The sequence below is a fragment of the Helicoverpa zea genome, chromosome 12 (assembly GCF_022581195.2).
Source record: "Helicoverpa zea isolate HzStark_Cry1AcR chromosome 12, ilHelZeax1.1, whole genome shotgun sequence".
NCBI lineage: Eukaryota > Metazoa > Arthropoda > Insecta > Lepidoptera > Noctuidae > Helicoverpa > Helicoverpa zea.
In genome coordinates, this window is record NC_061463.1 from 1914923 (window position 1) to 1933421 (window position 18499).

At 36.2% G+C, this 18499-nt stretch overlaps 1 protein-coding gene across 2 annotated transcripts in view; it reads left to right on the forward strand.

The window, feature by feature from the left end:
• LOC124635107 (mitochondrial cardiolipin hydrolase-like) overlaps positions 1–18499 on the forward strand; it is a 106015-nt gene that overhangs the window by 51107 nt on the left and 36409 nt on the right. For both annotated transcript variants that reach the window (XR_006984967.1, XR_006984963.1), the window contains exon 3: positions 3440–3477. The gene's annotated coding sequence lies outside the window, so the exon portion shown is untranslated. The remainder of the gene's footprint in view (positions 1–3439; positions 3478–18499) is intronic.

An 18499-nucleotide genomic window follows, 5' to 3' on the forward strand; every position in this document is an offset into this window, starting at 1 on the left:
TTTTAGTTCGCAACAATGTCCGCCATTTGCAATTTTGTAAGCACTTGGTAGGATAACTGCACTCGACCGCCATAAAGTTGACCTTCATTAATGGCGCCTTATCTTCCTCATAGTTTATTGTCACGGTGCACCTAAACATCGTACTATATTGCCTGCGTTAATATTTATACACTGATTTATTACGTTTTGTTTAAGACCAACAGCGAGATATTTCTGGACGGATGGTTCCTATTCGAAACAATTCTATTTCTGCTTGCTTGCGGTTAAGTGGTTTGGCAAAACATTTTTGGCTTTCAAATCATTGTTAGTAATAATTTAGGCTCACTGTTTATATTTCAAATCTGTGAGGAATTTATAGACTTAATTCAATAAACGCGATTTGTTTTTACAGTTTGCTTATTCAGAGTATTCCAATATAGACTTCATAAAACTTCGTAAGTATTCAATGCAGATTGTTTTTGCTGCAATAAGAAAAAGAATTCTTGCGAACTATTTGTATTTTGCAATAAAACGTGGTATCGGTACGATTTATAGTTTAATGCGAAAGTTTCCCCGAAATATTTTCCTTTTCACCTCTTGTCTGGCCAAGTCCTCATCGGAATCCAATATAGGCGTAATTTTTTTACGCTAATTTCAGCCACGCGAACTTTTGCCAAACTGTTTCTGTCTAGTATTCTGAGAAAGCCAGTTCACTGCACCCACTGGAGTGCCCTCTGCGTAGAAAATTAGATTTTTCAACTTTCTACGATATAAATAAAGTGTTGGTAGTTCGTGCCTCCGCCGCAGTTAGGTGTTTTCGGGCGTTTCTCAATTGTCTGTTATTACACTTTGCATGCAACTTAGTTTTAACCTGTCGAGTCGCTTTTTAATATTCTTTTATTTTTATTGTATCGTCTGTTGTTTTTAATTACGAAAGTTTCGTTTTAGGGGTTGGCGTGGATTAGATTTTGTGTTTTGATAATTTTGTTGGTTTTGAACTGTTTTAGCTATAGCCACAATGATTTACAAAACAGTACCTATTTTTATTCAAGTATATTTAAAATATGTTTTTTACAGTTAAATAAACGAAAACCACAAGTAAATTCGAAACAAATAATTATTTTTTAGACATATTACGTGACTCAAAAATATTCTCCCATAAAATATTTCAGATGTTTTCCTTCACCTTTTTATCAGTCATACCTGGACCACAAACTAACCTGGACTATAAAGTCTGAAATCACCAACCCGAATTGAGCAAGCGTGGTGATTAATGCTCAATCCTTCTCCATGTGAGAGGAGGCCTGTGCCCAGCAGTGGGACGATAAAAAAGGCTGTAACAGTAAAATATTTCAGAATTACAACTCATACTTGCCCAATTAAAACTCATTCAGTTTTCACATTTTATTACATTCAAAATATAAAACAAGCTATCTTCGCGAAAAATCACAAGTTTGTACCACGTAGCCACGTAACATGGAAAGACCGCATTCGGCTTGAAATCTCGCCGCATTCTGCATTGCAGCATTGGGGCGGTTAGCCGCTGCAAAATTGTTGTTTATGCACCACCCCCGGCCATTACTGAAATTATATCACGGTATTACCGATGTTTACTGAATACCGATCTGATAGTTGTTTAGCTATTTTTGTGGGCATATTACGGCTTGTTGTGTTTTTTTTTGTATTATTGCATACTAGAAAGAACGCATTAAGGCATTCTTGTTGCATAAAAATTCGATAATGAATTTTGCTCACTAGTAGAATTAAAATTTTGAGACTCTTCATTATGTATTTTTGCGGACGCAACGGATTGTTGTGCTGTTGCATTTTAGGGTTTACTGTTTCAAGGATGAGTGGTTAATTAGTCCTCATTAAACGGCGTAGTTTTCAGTTCTAGTAAACTTGTATTCCTTAAAATATATCCCACAAGAATTATAGCAAAGAGACATTTACAACGGAGTAACACATGTGTCGTGTTGGCTAGTCATACTGCAGTTGGAAAATACCGGGTCGTAAACAGGATGCATGATTTAGCAAACAGATCTAACACAATATTTGTGTGTAGATTAGTAGTCTGTGACGTCATAGACACACCTTGTCTGTGCACCTACATGTACCAACACTCACTGAAAAAAATATTAGCAAAGGTCGTTACACTTTCATACTAAATAAAATTTTATCATCCACACATTAGCAATGCTACATTTTTTTGTTTATTTTGTTACGCTAACAAGCTCAAAATGTATGTTTCTTTCCTATTTTTAATTAGTCCCACGTCCACTTATGTCCAATTAAGTCTTTAAAACATGTCACACATGACAGAAACCTGACTTCCAAAGTACGAGCACATGAGAAAACTAATTTGTAACTCGGTAAAAAGTTTAATTATATTTTGAACTTTAATTAATTAATTTAAAGTTGAATCTTGCGTGTAATGCTTCGTCACAATGTAATGGTATGTTGGTGTACTCTGATGTTTACCCATCACTTGAGCTTTGATTTCGTCATTAGCATACTAGTGTAAGTTGACCCATTATTCTACATACTGATGTTTGTGTTATGTTCCTGTTGCATGGTTCAAGTGACGATGGTGTTCAAATACGTGGAAACTTTTCGTCAATCCATCATGTCGACACGGTTCTGTGTGAACGGCTTAGATAACGTATCGTACGGTTACGTGCCGGACGGAATTTGAATGAACGATTAAATTTTTTGTTGGACTTCAAATACTTTGATTTGCAGTGGCAGTTTTTTTTGTAGGGAAGTAAATATTTGGTATATCTGATAAATATGATTGTGCATTTTCCCAGTGATAGAGTTATGTCGCTTCCTCAAAAATATTTTATTCAATTATTTTTTTTCTGAAAATAACAGGCAACCTGTTTTGTTAAATGAAATTAACGAGCGATGAAAATTAACAAGCAATAGTTACCATTTAGGAAGGCTAATAAATAATTGTCACTTATGAATAGTTATGAGTAAATACTGGAATATATTCTTGAACGGGAATGTTCCCGTGGTTTTGGACTTGGTAACCAGCATTCTGTGGTTTTAATTACTCTTTTTGAATATTAAGTAAGACACAATGGGTCACATTTATCATTGGTTTAATTTCCATGATTCCTTGAGATTGTTTTTTAACTTCCGACAGTTTTAGGTAGCCAAGGATTATAATTTTCAAATTCCTTGTCAATTTAGACCTTAAACAATTCTACTATACTTTTTAATTTAAAAGTAATGCAATCTGGGACTATAGTTTACGCTTCTAATGAGATTAAATAAATCTTTTATTTTAGTTAAGTCTGCATAATGAAGTAATTAAAATTGAGACGTTTTGTCTGTCTCACTTTAATCTGAGTTGAGCAATATCCTTGTTTTGTCTACGTAGTCCGTTGCCAAGCCGATAAACAGCGTTTAACTATCCGTAATCGATCAGTAATATTCCATTTGGTTGTTTCAGATTCATGCGGTTCACTGGCCGATAAACTGTGATAACAAGTGAGTTTTAACATTTCTGGTCTGCTCGAATTTTATTCGCGATAGTCTGTTGCTATGCGGGATTTCTGTAAATATGCTAGCGTTGGTTGTATTTCAGGCCTTTTTACATACACACTGCTTTGTTATAAATTGCACTCGAATGCAAAATTACCCTAGTTATTGATTGATTATAACGCAAGCTTTAGTTTTTTTAAACGAATTCTCATAAACAAATAAATATGTAATACTAATGAACTCTTCATAAAATAGTTTTACATACATCAGCAATGGCCATTATAGCATTTGTTGAAAGTGTTCTACGCTGCCATGCCAAATTGCCAATATTTTTTTTGTCATATTGCTATCAACTGACCTGTCAATTGTTGTCAAGCCGTTTAGGAGTTCGTTGCTCCTATCTTAGTCTTCTCACCGTCTGTACATTTTGTACCAAGTGTGCCTACTTACCTACGAAATTGATTGATTCGATTGATAGTCCTATCAGGCAGTGAACTATGCTGAATTTTCTAATGGGAAGTGCCTATTATCGCTGTAGACGGATTACCGAATCCGTACCACTGAATCTATTGTCTTTTGGCATGTTGTTATGGAAGATATTAACCGTAATTATATTTATGATAACTGTACATAGGTACATAAGTTCTCAGGGTCTCATATTGTTGTGTGCAATTGTCACTTTAAGTTAGAGCTTTACCTTCTTTTTTAACGACGTCAAGATTCATCAAATGACTCCCGCTGTGGGTTAGCAGCGGTGAGGGAGTGTCAGACTCTTACTGACTAAAAACCGTCATGTTCCGTCGTAGCTTGTCGTAGCAAAATCGTGGCTAGTAACGAAAGACTATTAAAGAAAAACTCGTCTAGCCAGCTGGACCACTGGAACAACAAAACAGCTAGCTATTGATAAAGTTAACAAAGCAACTCTTTTGCATACAAAAAAGTAAATTAAACCTAATAGTTGTACCCAGCAGAGTGTACACTATAATTTATATTGAAGAGTCTTATAAAAAGCCGTCATTACTTCGTCCATCCGAGACTATAAGTGACAGTTAGCTTGGAACTCTATAGTCTATTGTAATCAGGCTAGATAATGAGTTATTTTGTCATTTAGAAAAAGAAAACCTGTTATTTGTGTCTATGGAGTAATAGTGTGAAGACTTTACTGTTTTGCGGTGAAGGCCGATGTGACATAATTTGAAACATTATGAGGCCAAATGAGACTTGATTGTCCCCATATGTAGGTACCTAGCTTTATATTTTTTACTTTTGCACTAATATTTAAAAAAGTTCGTATATTATCTCAGAACTCTAGAATTAATATTTTTAAAACACAACATTTTTCAGTGGTAAGTCATACGATTTTAGAAGCATGATCGATGCCAACTGCGATATTTGAATTTGGCTAAAATATTTAAGACGCCATTCAAAAAAAACCTCTTTGTTTACGTTTTTAAAACAATAATCACGTGGCTATGGAAAATGTCGTGGGAAATATAATATGGGGACACATGCTAAATTCATAGTCTGGTTGTTAATTTCCGCTAAAGATAAGATAATCTAAACTATGGATAGTTAAATAAAGGATAATGTTACCATCACGTTTTTATACAACAACTTATTACCATGGCAACTGTAATTTATAATCTTTAATTTCGCAATTATAAATTCTGAATAGGTACTTACTGATTATGAATTTTGATACTGAAAAATTGCTATTGTAACTGCTACTACTACTATTTTTGTAGCTTCTCGTAGGTTCATTAATGGTCGCGACACAATTATATGCCTATACTTTTCTTAACTGAAGTCATTAATTATGGTATTTTTAACTTTCGTATTGTAGTAATTGCTAAACTCTTTTCGTTTTAAAAGGACCCGGTTTTGTTTTTTGTTTAGCTTTTTAACTTTGAGCATGAGCAGAATATTAATTTCATTTATCAGTCGTAATCAAGCGCGTTCACGCAACATCTGTGAATCTTTCACACCCTTAATTCCTCAACATATGGGGCAGATTGTAACCCACCACAGTTAACATACCTCCACGTAAATTCCATAAAATTAATTGGCATTATTGCCTTTTTTCTCAGTAATAATAGTCCGATGGTATCAGGGTCCGTTATCTCAGCATGCCATAAATCAGGCGGGGCTGCAAATTTAGCTGTTCGCAGAACTACCCATTGTGGTGGATGATCGATAGCCACCACGGGGCCACTCGGAACTTATGCTGGATTTCCCATTCTGAACACCTAATCAAGTTGTTTGTGGTCGTTTTCTTAAGCTGCGTTGACTTAAACGTTTCGTAGGAATGTCGTGTTTCTGTTGTTTCCAGCAATAAATATTGTAATTCGTGTTTAGTAGTCTGTTAACAAATGGTAATATTTCTCTGTGATGATAAATAATGAATGAATCAACGCCATTGGGATACTGTTAGTAATTGTATGGAATATGCCTACACAATGCTTTATTTTCGTGGATAAAATGTAAATTGCTTACCTTACCTACCGAGCTTAATTTATTGAGCGTTGTTCTCTCTTCAAGTAATACAATTAAAGCATTATGATCGATTGTTCATCCAAACTTAGCCATCGCGGTATTCACGGAAACTGCTTTACCAGACCTCAGCTATGTCATTCCAACTCAATACAAAATAAAAGAGTCATTTGTTTTTTATTCGTTGTACGCACAACAAGTCGTTCCCTAGTAACAGCAGTTCCGTAAAAAGTTAAACAATGCAGCAGATTTTATCGAGTGTCACCCTATGCAGCGTGCCGTAGCTAGCTATCTGTCGGATAACGGCTAGCCGGCTAATAGCTACATGATACCGCCGCACGTCTGCCTTTGTGGACGTGCCAATTTACAATGGCTGTTGTATCAAGGGTGCGATGTTCAGTTTTTCCAGCAAGTGGGTTAACGGGCGAGTCTAGTACATTTTTCACCTTGTTTGCCGGAATTTTACTTCTTTTCTTTTCGGCACGGAGTACACAGGGCATGGTAAAGTGTCATCAGCAAGGGGGGTCTTTACTACAGTATAATTATAATGCTGTCTTTTATCGAAGAAAGCTAATTACTTAATTAAAATTTTATCATCTTGCTTATCGACTCTACAAAATAATTCTAATAAATAACCCCAGATAAGTCCATGATTTGATTGTATTTGCGAGCGTGTCAGATATTTCGCTAGTAGGTACACACAGAGTCGCGGTTATCCGCAGTGTAGCTAGGCGCGGCATGCACGGGGAGGGGCGCAGATAAGTATCAGATGCATTGTTTCCCTTTCGAACTGTCACTTAGGGGTAGCACTAACGGTTTTTGCACGATATCGCACCGTGTGCGAAATTTAACCAAACCGTTCCCGTAGTCCGCGGTAACATTCCAATTTGAATAACGTCTGTTTATCGTTACGTTGACATCGACAACTGTTGAGCAATCAAGCTATTGTATTACCTTTCTCTACTTATTGTCACTTGAGCCAACTACTTATTCCCAGGATTTCACTATAAATTACGTGCTTGTACTTCGTTGAACCTTCCGCTGACCGCTCGAAGGAACACGAACTATTATGTCATCATTAACTATTTGTAAAAGTTCATTGTCAGCACTATCGTACCTTATTTTTCCTTGACAAGGTAATGAATAATGTATTCATTGATGATATAAAAGCTCATTGCTTGTAGCTCGAAGCTCACCCGCCTACCAAGAATTCCTCGCGTCATCGGCCACTGTGTAATTCCTATGTTTCCATTGATTGCTGATGGGAGAATTACGCCGTGACTACCAACAAATTACAATATTGTGTCGATAACTTTGTTTGTTTATTGTGCTTATTGATCGATGTTTGTCAGCGCAGATAGATTGATTAGGCACTAATGGTTTTACTGTTTATTCTTTGTATGTCTTATTGATTCTTGTCTGTGCCTTTAGGTCTATACGCTATTGTGAATTTGTGATATCTATAAAAGGCCCCGAAAATATATGACATGTTTGATTGGCAAAACACTTATGCTTTCCTTGTCATATCGGTGGCTGATTGAATTCGCTCACATGACGTTCATTTGATGATATATTGCGCCATCAAATCGTATGCTGCTAGCCCTATCACAATTTACTTGAAGTACTCACAATTTTCCCCTTGTTCAGTTTGTCGTGTGTGAATGGAAATGCGATCTCCTTCTATGGGGTGAATAAATTCCATAGATCTTTGGCCAACGTACTTTTAACGGTTCCCTAAGTATTATTGCGTGTTTTTGTTATGAAAATGATGTGGTATGAGTTATTTTTCTGGGTGAACATGGAATTGTTCACTGGGCTAAGGCTTTTGTTGAAATATAATTGAGGCATTCATTGGTGAAATATTGTTTACGGTAATTTTTATTTATGTGACTGGCTTCAAAGTAGGGAATGTGAAGGAATTCTTATAATCGTTTCGATTGGAGACTGCCTAATCAACAAAGTTATATCTGAACCGTTATACATATATGCAGTTTTATCTATCCATATTTTTCTGCCTGCCTACCTCTGGGACCGTTCATTAAGTACATTTTCCACTACACAGAATACACATTTCTATCTGTACGCTATTATAATTTGATCTGGACATGTGACAGGAGAGGGGTCGGCTGATGTGTGCGCTATTTTAGTGGCCCACTCGATGTACAAACACACAAAATGTAGCCCCGGGCGTACGATATTTATTTATTTACAAATGCCGTAGCCAGTAATAAAAACATCGTAAACATTCTTGCGTGTCTATTGTTAAAGAAATAGCAACGTTTTTACTTCTCCACGGAAACGTACACTCGGATACATTAATATGTAGGATTTTGCTTGGCCATAAATCTGGTAAGCCGATATCTAGGCAATCTATTAACAGCTGTTCAGTGAAGCACATAGGTTTTGACAACTGAACTCGCTTGATCTCGCACGGCATTGTTTTTGCACAATTTCTTTGCCAACGTCTGCGGTATAATTAAAGATTATGCTCGTACAATGCGGTAATCTCGCTCTATTATTCAGCAATATATGCGAGCTTCAATCGGAATCGCTGTATTATTGAAATCTATTTTTTAAAGTTTCAATATTACTCGGAATAAGTTATTGGTTTCTGGCGTTTCTTTGATTGGGTTTTACAGTTTTTCAATGTCTAGGAAGCGGTGTTAGGCGTGAAATACACTAGTAACGTAATGACGCATGGCGTAGTAACCTTATCTGTATTTACAAATACATTTACATTGTTACCGTACTATAAGCTACGTGTGTAAATCGGTTCGAAACACGTGTAGCCTAGGAATACTACAACAATACTATTTGGCGGGTTGCTTCGTCGTGTGAGAACTTCGTTTAAAATCATTTAAACTTTGATTAAACGAACGTTGAGCTGAGCGAGCCTTTTGTCTTCTGCGCATACAATATATTGAGTAACACGAGATTGCTTTTACTCACAAATTCGTACAAGTGAATTTAAGTTATGCTACAGAAACTTTGTGATAATGTATATTATGTGTTATGATTATGACTTAGATTGCTGAGGCTGCTTTATTTTATGAAAGAGAAAACCAATTGAGGTGTACGTCACAACTACGATTTTACTTAAACAGGTACATTTATGCCATCATCAACTCATTAACTGATGAACGTTGGAAAACAGCTAGATCAATATATTTTTTTAGCTATTACTTCTTGTCTAAATCTGCTATGCAACCGACCACAAGTGTAGCAGCGTCCATGAAACGCCACGGTCACAGCAGTCTTACTACCGGCTATTCGCAATAGTTTATAGGTCGTATATGTATGCCAATCAGTAAACTGCGGCCTGGCTAGTTATTTACGTGCTGATATTTTCAGTCTGCAGTTATTACGGCCGGTAATAATCTTTGCCGCCAGTATATATCTGTTTTGAACGTTCATTTGCGAAGCTTGAGAATCTTATGATTGGAAAATTTCTGATGAAGTTCTTACTGAAGAATTGAGTTTCTAGCACTAACGGCCCCTTATTTTAAAAATCGCAATTCTTGATTACAAGTTCTAGTTACAGCAATTAAAATTGCGTTCGAATTAAGGGTTCTACATCTATGACAAACCATTTGACTAGTTCCATTTATCCATATTTGCATATTACGACCTAATCAAATGTCCTCGTTAAGTTTTTCTCCTCATGGGATCTGCATTTTGTTTTGTTTGTCTGGTCGGAAAACAGAAAAACAAACGAAGGAATTAAAATATGTTAATGCGAGTACACTATGAATAAATGCATGGTTAATTCTTGGTCCTTAAGGTCGCCGGTTCGATGCTAACACGGGTTTCATGACTTATATCTGCGATGGTACTTGTGGTGGCAATTTCTTTTTTTACGTACCGCTGTTCGAAAAGGTCAGCATGCACTGGATTTCCGTCATTCTTGCATGCTTGCGCATTTTACTTTTAGTTAAAAAAATAAATAAAAATGTCAATGTCAAATTGAAATGTTAAAAATTTTGCGGCTGCCGTAGCAATTTTTTTGTCGCTAGCTTTTTAGCTTATCTTCGTAAAACTATGTTCTGTCAATAATACTTGATATCTTCGAGTCAATAGTGATAAAATCTTGCCCTTTGTGTTTGGAAAATATTTTTGTATTGCACTTCATAGTTTTGTGGGGATCGTGTCCTATCTGTTATGTAGTTATGTCATTTTGTCCTACGTGCGATATCTTCGCGTCTAAAATAAATATTATTGTATGTTTTTGTTTGTTTATTGCTTTATTTGTTGACATAGAACGCCGTGTTGGTATGAGGAAAGTCCTTTGATTAGTTGTTACATTTTTCAATATCTGAACAGATTTTGATATCATTCCAATGAGAATAAAGTAGCACCTACTGTTTTACAGAATAAAACTTCCTACTCACTTAGCTAATTGAAAACGCGGATAAACACTATTTACAAAGGTAAAGAGAATATTAATGAATGACTTTGTATAAAGTAAACACGCTGTATACAATTAAAACTATCCACACATATATTTACATTTCTCGCATGCTTGCGTACAAGACTACCAACAGTATCCGCTCGACATTAACTTCTAAAAATAATCCGAATAAATTAGTTTACATTACATAACATGTTATTAAGTATGATTCGTGATTACTATCCCAACTGTTAAAGCCAGGGATCGCATCAGTTCTGTACATAATGCCTGCTTTCTGGAGAACTACAAACGTAGTTTAATTGTCGAAATAATTGAACAATTACAAAGGTAGCCGACTGTGAGGGCCCCGTATGTTATGACCATTAACTCACTAGATTCCATCTAGAATGCTATTTAAACCGTAATTTGAGATTTTTCTGTTTACTTCACTAACTGTAGCTTTCAACAATTTCAGAGTAATATTTCATCAATTAATTACGTCCCTATTTCCTTGTTTTGCTAGGTATAATTAACTTGCACCAACTAATTAATCCCCTCAATTAAGACGGTGAGTCTCGACTTTAATAAAAGTGTTCGGATTGCAAAGGCTTCCGTGTTTATCCGCGGGCCCCTAGAAATATTCGGCTAATACAAAGGGCGCACAAATTGTCATAATTGAAAGTTTACGTGCGTTAACTGACATAATTACAAGAATTGTTTATAATTAAAGGCGTTACCTTTTTTCACTAAAACAAGCACCGAATTATACAAAATTACTAGTTGTAGTTGCCTTCTGAACTTATCATTATGTCCGTTCTATGTCCCGGGAAATTGTTCCTGGAAAAAGTTATTATCGTGCCCCATATAAAAAGTATACCAATATGAACCTTATTGGCTAGATAATAGGGCTATAGAAAAACGATCTTAGATAAAAAGCGCAGCAATTTTGACCAGAAATTAATATCTAAACAAAATTAGGTATATTGCTCGTCCTTAACGATGTTTGGTTTGAAATTGAGTCTAAATGGTCTACAAATAAGGTCGAAGCTAAACTAAATCGTTGATATAAAATGTCTTGATCGACAGGTCAATTACCTAAGGGCACGTGCACTGTGTACAAACAAACGGAACATGTTTAAATTAGTGTACGAACAATTGATGTATGAGTGATCGAAACCCACTGAATTGGTCATTACTGGACCGTTGGGTGGTCGCTTATTATTTTTTTATTTACTTTTTTATACACACCGGGTAAAGCAGACAATAATTGCTTACACCTTATACACTAGTCGTAATTGTTTGTAATGAAAGGAAACCTTTGTGAATGGTGTAATGATCTTATTTTTATTCAAATGTAAGGTTTGTGAAGGTGTTTTTATTTTTTTTTTGGGAAATGAATATGCTTCCTGAATTATTTTACTTGATGATGATTATCTGAGCATTGGTACTTATGTAGGGATTTCTACGTGATCAGAAATAGATGGGAAAGGATAGGAAAAGGAAATGTGTATTTTTAAGACATGGTTATACCTAATATTATAGTCATTTGGTATTGTAAAAATGTTAATAGAATAAAATATTAACGCTTGAATTGTGATCAAGTATCACCGTCAAGTTGTCACCTTAGAACATTTTTCAATCACATTCCAACATTTTTTTTTAACTTGACTATCAGTAGTACTATCAATGACAAATCAAACCAATCACTAAATACAACTATAACCTTAAGTGAACGACATCAAAACGACAGCAGACGCACCTGCCATTGATTTACTACATACAAAAAACAAGGCTGCAGAAAAAACTTTAACAATCCCAGGACCTACATTAAAAAGTCATCGGTAGGGATATTAACAAATGTTTAGGAGTTTTAAGGCCTCATTACGGAGGAAGGAAGGTAGAATACGAGATTAATATCAACCCTCAGACACCTGTCCGGTAGGAAAAAACTAACCACTATCAAATTCGAATAATGTTCTACTTATCGGGACTATCTAACTACTGTCAAAGATTGTCTGAACAGTTTGTATAAATGAAGGTATACGAATTGACAAAAATATTAAAGATACAAGTAAAAAAATATGTTGAAAAGTGGTTGAAAAAATCTAAAAAAAATATCATCACGTTAAAGAAATAAAAATGTTAGTTACATCAGTGACAGATTTCCGAGTAGATAAATGTATGACATCAAACATCTCATGAATGTTTATCATGGGATTGCTGGATGTAAATACAGTGGTGCAATCTGTGCAATGCATAGAATGTTTGTCTATCTAAAGTGGCCCAGTTTACAAACACCCAAATGACCCAAAAGGCAGACATGCTTGGCTAAATTCTCATCAAAGATTCCTCTAAAATTAACAGACTTAAAATACACCCCGTATGATCAAAATATAATTTTAAACATGCTGTATAAGATTTGTTATCTCAATAACTTGACACTGAAGACTTAATAAGCCCTCAGGGATTAAAAGTATGAAAGACTCAACCGCACAAAATACATAATTAAATGAAGACGGAGATTGGCTGAAACTGTTGAAACCAAATTTTCTAGACGTCTGCAAAGTTTCATCTAATTATCAACTGAAATAAGTTGGCGTTACACCGGGTGGCATTGTGTTTGTTTCATTATCCCCTCGCCATTCAGGGGGTTATCTTCACGAATCGAAAAGTTTTCACAATAGACCTCCATGTCTGTTACCAGGTAGGCATCCTCAGAAATAATAACGAAGATTCAATAAAACCATTCCAAAGAACATAAAACAATTAATTCAATGCCAAATACATGTTATTAAATATTCAATTTAAAATGATATTCTCTAATACCAATACAGTTTATCAATCCATCATAAAACCCACCACTAATGAAGGGGTATTTGATCAAATTGCGCATTAGATACTCATTAATTTCGGTCTACAAATACGTCCAAAATTACCCAACACCGGATGCGAATCAATCGTTCAATTATAAACACTAATCTAATATCGAGCCACAAGAAATTAAGTCGAAACACAAAGCGAAAAAGTTACACGTAACAAGGAAATGTGGAGCAGGTGATGGCAATTACGGATAGATACAGATGTAGGATGAAACAAAGCTCCGCATTAAACCGGACCACCTTACCAACACCTTTACATTTCCAACAGGCCAGCTGCCATCATTAAAAAAGGAAGTGTCATAAATGACGCCTCGGATAATATTTGTTTTACAATGGCCAATGACAAGACAATAGTTGGGACTTTCCTACAAAATTGTTATTACATACAAAAGTAAGCTCTGCGAACATACCACCCATAGATTTCGATTCATGAGCGCTAGCACCATAAAAGGTTCCATCTCAATGGATTCCGTTCATCTTTTGTTGTCAAGGGTGGCTGGTGAAATGGTCGCGTCTTCCCGGTAAGAGGATTCGTTATTGTTGTAACTGATGAATAAATTTTTATTTACCTCGAGGGAACAATGTCAGTGCCGACAAAAGTCAGCTGAGAGGTGCCTTCGGTTTGTTTGTCCAATTGTTTTTTCAAGTGCCATCAGTTTTTTACGATAATTACTAAAGAAACATGGTTTTCTATGTGGCAACGAACAGACTCGCAATAAAAGCCACGGCAAAATACCGTTCCATATTTTAGTGCGTGTTATTTAAGACTACAAAGACACGCAACTTGGCATTCTCGTAAATTCATCTCGATTCAAAGGAATTTAAAAACGAACAGTATTGCACCAACAACTAATAGGAACGAGTTCCCTCAATCTGATACCGCATTCGCGCTAAATTTTTTCCTCCCAAAAAAAACTGAGGGCTTTAGGTAGGCGCCAAAAAGCCGCCAGTTCTCAGAACGCGAATGAATGAAAAAAGCCATAAACTAAAGTTGCGCCTCACCGACAAACGGCTTCACGTGCCGATGCACCAGAGACCAAAACCCTCCGATGCTTAACAATTTAACGATAAACGAAGAATTGGCCCGTTTTTTGTGTGTGCCTTATCTGTGAGCCTGAGTGGATCAGTGTGGCGATTAGAAACTCTTTAATTACGGGGATGTCATGTCGCTTTGATGTCTGATTGCTTCGCTGGAAATAAAGAATTCGCGATGAATTGTATGCACGAGGGAGATAATCCGCAAGCCGGATAGCGGTCAACATCCTTTGCCTATTTCAAAAAGAATTAGTTTTCGGATTTGGACGTCTAAAAGTTGTACAACAAAAGTGGGTCTAATCTTTGTTTAGCTTAAGAATTATTTGTGATACGACAAACACCGACAGCGTTTTTGTATACGAAAGCTATCTAAAGTTCCGGAAACGGCATATCAATATAAAAACAATTTGTGTTCCGATTATCTGGTCCACAATCTATTACGTTTACGGACAGTTGTGATCCGTTCTCATCTCCATCATATCATCCGGGCTCTCCTTTGGGATGTCTAAGATCATTTCGCTATTTCCTTTGTGGTCTACCACTACGTCTCACGCTGCCTTGGGAATCCTTCTGTGGTTACTTATAAACTAGAGGGTGTATTATAACTATTGTTCTTATTGCTTTGTGTTAGCCTTGTAAGTTGTACTGACAGCGATTTGGTACCTCAGCTTAATAAAAGACGACCCTGGTCTTAAAATTTTATATCAAAGCAGAATAATAAATCTGCTTTTAAAATGCCCTTAAACATAATCAAGTGGGTATGAATACAACCATGAAAAAGATATATTCAATTCTAATTACTCGAATATTAATATTTACCCTCATTGAATATCAAGTTCCATGTTCATTAAAAAAAATCTACATCGGTACGGTCCCAAAATTAAAAATCAAAGCCCGCTTGCGATGAAGCCTCAACGGAAAATTCTAATCTAATCTTCCTCCAAACTTGGTCCATACCCTCTCATATTAAATTGGCTTTGTTCACATCGTTTGTACAAGTTTCAAGCACGTCGTATTCATTTGTATTCATTCATTACTTTGATTGATAGCATGCGAGTGTTGAACAAATTTCGACAAGATTCTTTGATCGAAAATTGATGGCGAAATAATTGCACGGTGTAAGATTGAAGTACGATTTTTGGCAACCTATGCACCTGTACATCATTTGTACGAGTCAATCAGCGGTACCGTAAAAGGTTCCCATAATTACCGCAATATCATTATCTGATTATTGGAAAGTGAAAACTTACGAAAGCATTCCCTTGATGTGTTTATTACGAATTATTCTCGATCGACAAGTTTTTCTCTGTAATATTTAAAGTTTTCAGATTTCTGAAAATTCGGTAAGTCCCAATTTAAAAGTCGCCCAATTAATGTTCCTCAACAATTATTTATTTACAGCAATAATTTCGTTGTCCGATATTATCAGTTTTCCCCTGAAGAGATTTCAGTGAGCGAAAAGAATAACTTTTTAAAAACGATTATTCCTGCGGTGTAAAAATCGCGTGCCTTTTTATCCAGCGTTGGAACAATAAGATGATTAGCAACCCTTAGGCCAAGCTCGCTCCCTTTTTAAACGATAGAATTACTTCTCGGAACTTTGTTACGATGTTTTGATAACCGAGGTCGTTATACGCTCAAAAATCTTACGTTTCAGCGCTCGCGATTATTCGCTTAAGTTTTTTTATTGAGCCTATTAGTGGTAATTTGAAGTTAACTCTCAATTTTTGCAATTTCATAGCTTTAGCTTGTAACAAGTTTTTGTCTGCCGTAATTTATGCTTTTGTGTGGCTTCGTTAGAATCAAAGTTAGTAATCAAATTAAAGTGTATTATCATTGTAAACTTTTTCAGTTTTTCATTAACGAAGTATTATTTCATATTTTGAATAGTCGCGGGCCGTTGACACACAGTCAGCTATGCGGTAATAACGCTCCAAATTGTCAGCAAGACATTTCATTGCCAATGCAAAGGTCGGTCGTTCACAGTCTACGCTCTCGTTGAGATCGTGTCAAGGTGAAGCCGGGTTGCATTAATTAACTAATACATCTGAGAGGCCTCTTGCACAGATAACACGTCCGGCCTGGAGGTTAATATGACAATTTAATACGTTTACGAATTGCTTGGGGATCAATTAGATGGTTATACGCTGATTGGGGTCGATTGATAAGACGTTTGTGAAGGGCTAATGGCCTAATTCAGGTTGATTTAAAAGAATTAGCTTGGTGGTCGAACATTTGAAAGAAAAAAACATTAGAGATCTAATTCCCTCCTTGTGTTCAAAAACAATGCACAATCAAAATGCACTTTGAAGTAATAGAGCGTTTTTTGATGATCAACTAAATCAGACACACCGACAAACAAACTTGTCGATAGTAACGCAACAATTCCACACAAAGCTATGCAAGTACAGTTAGTTAATCTAAATATCTTGAACCAGTACGCAGTATCTCTGATTGCATTCTCATTGTAAGTACAAAGCAATTATGTAATGGCTGAACAAGTTATGATAATGCGCGAGGTATTAGGGTCGTCCAATGATACGGCTGACAGCGAGAGAAAGGTGGGTGACATGCGACTAATTGTGATACTTTCTGTGCATGTTACTTGGTTTGTGGAGTAGTTTCCTACTGGGCAGAAGAATTACTTTAAAAATACTCAAAAGTCTTTTATAAATAAAAACATAAGAATCTGTTTCACACGTCCCTTCCCTCAACTCAAAGCCAAACTATTTCCGAGAAGGAATTTTCCCAGTAGTTAACTGACTCGATTGAAATTTTTCTCTCTCACGAACTTCTAAAATGGTTACTACGTTATTAATAGCATCTATCATTCCAACTGCAACAGAAGTCTTACCAACTGCAAAACGTACAAGACAAATGGCCTACATCGTAAATCAACACTAGAAAATCTAACAACTCCCTTAAAATTGATTCAAACGTATTTCCCCGGCGACAATGATTTACGTTGCTTCCGCGATCTCAAGTTACGTTCGAATGACATAAGTTTCTACACCATATATGTCATGTGTGGGACATTGTAGCCGTGTCTATTACGGAGAGTCGAGGGTGTCGCGTGGCCAGGAATATCTGCCTGTTTAGCCGTGGATGCGTTTACACCGACCGCGGCTTGGGTTCAATCACCCGAGACAAGTGTAGGTACAAAAAATACTGTTTAGACTTTAGGGGTCAGGTTTGTTAATGACCTATTGCTTTTGTGAACTGATCCTCTTGTTTAGCGTAAATGTTTTCAATTTAAGACTCGCAAATATAACGGTAAAAAGTCATATTGTTTCAATGAGCAGTAGAACTGGGAGCAGGTAAGGTGTCATATAAAAAGGGTCTGATACTAAGAATTTGTTATGGAAAACCCTAATAACAATTTGCCTGACTCAGAGATCCCTAGATTTTGCCAACTGTCGAGCTCGTAAACGCTTGAAATATTATATGATAAAGGAAATCTTAGTCTACAGACTTAGGTAAAAACACTTTCATTTGGGAAATAGATAAATGATTTATAAACGTTTGTAATACTTACACCGCTCATTGTAGCTAAGTGAAATCGTTTCCATTTACAATAATGACTTTGAAAGTGTTTGTTTACTCCGTGGCTCTTTCTGCGTTTGCTTTAACAAACATTTGATTTAATCTACCTGCAGCTTTTTGCTTTAATACGTAATGATGTAAACAACGGCTGCTTGTTTCGTTACATTTGCTCAAACTTTTAGCGTTAAGTCATATAACGTGTTTTTCTGCTTAAGTGCTAATGATTGTAATTTTTTTGCATGAATGTTTATTTTCATAATATATGATTATTATTTCACACATAAATTGTTATTAAAATTCAGTTCGGTGTAACAGTGGGGCACGTTAGTCGTTTAGGCGCGCCGGTTCCTATGTACTTTTTGTCCCGGGGACAATTCTAAATCGGGCCGGGTCGTTGCCGGTCTAATTCCGTACTATCCATGCCGCCATACTATATAGTACTCGGTGGACTTCCTATTGCGTAATATCAATACAATTGATTGCGTTTAGCGAATACGAGACACAGTGCACGCTTCTGTGACACGACACACTGTTCGTTTCATTGCGAAACTCAAGTCTTGTTGGAAAGCTGTATTAGTCATCTCCATAGACAGGAGTGCATGTTAATATTAGAGGATGTGGGCGTGTTTATCAGACGTATGATAGCTCTTTTTGTAACACAGATTCGGAGATTAGATTCGGCGTGTAATTGTGA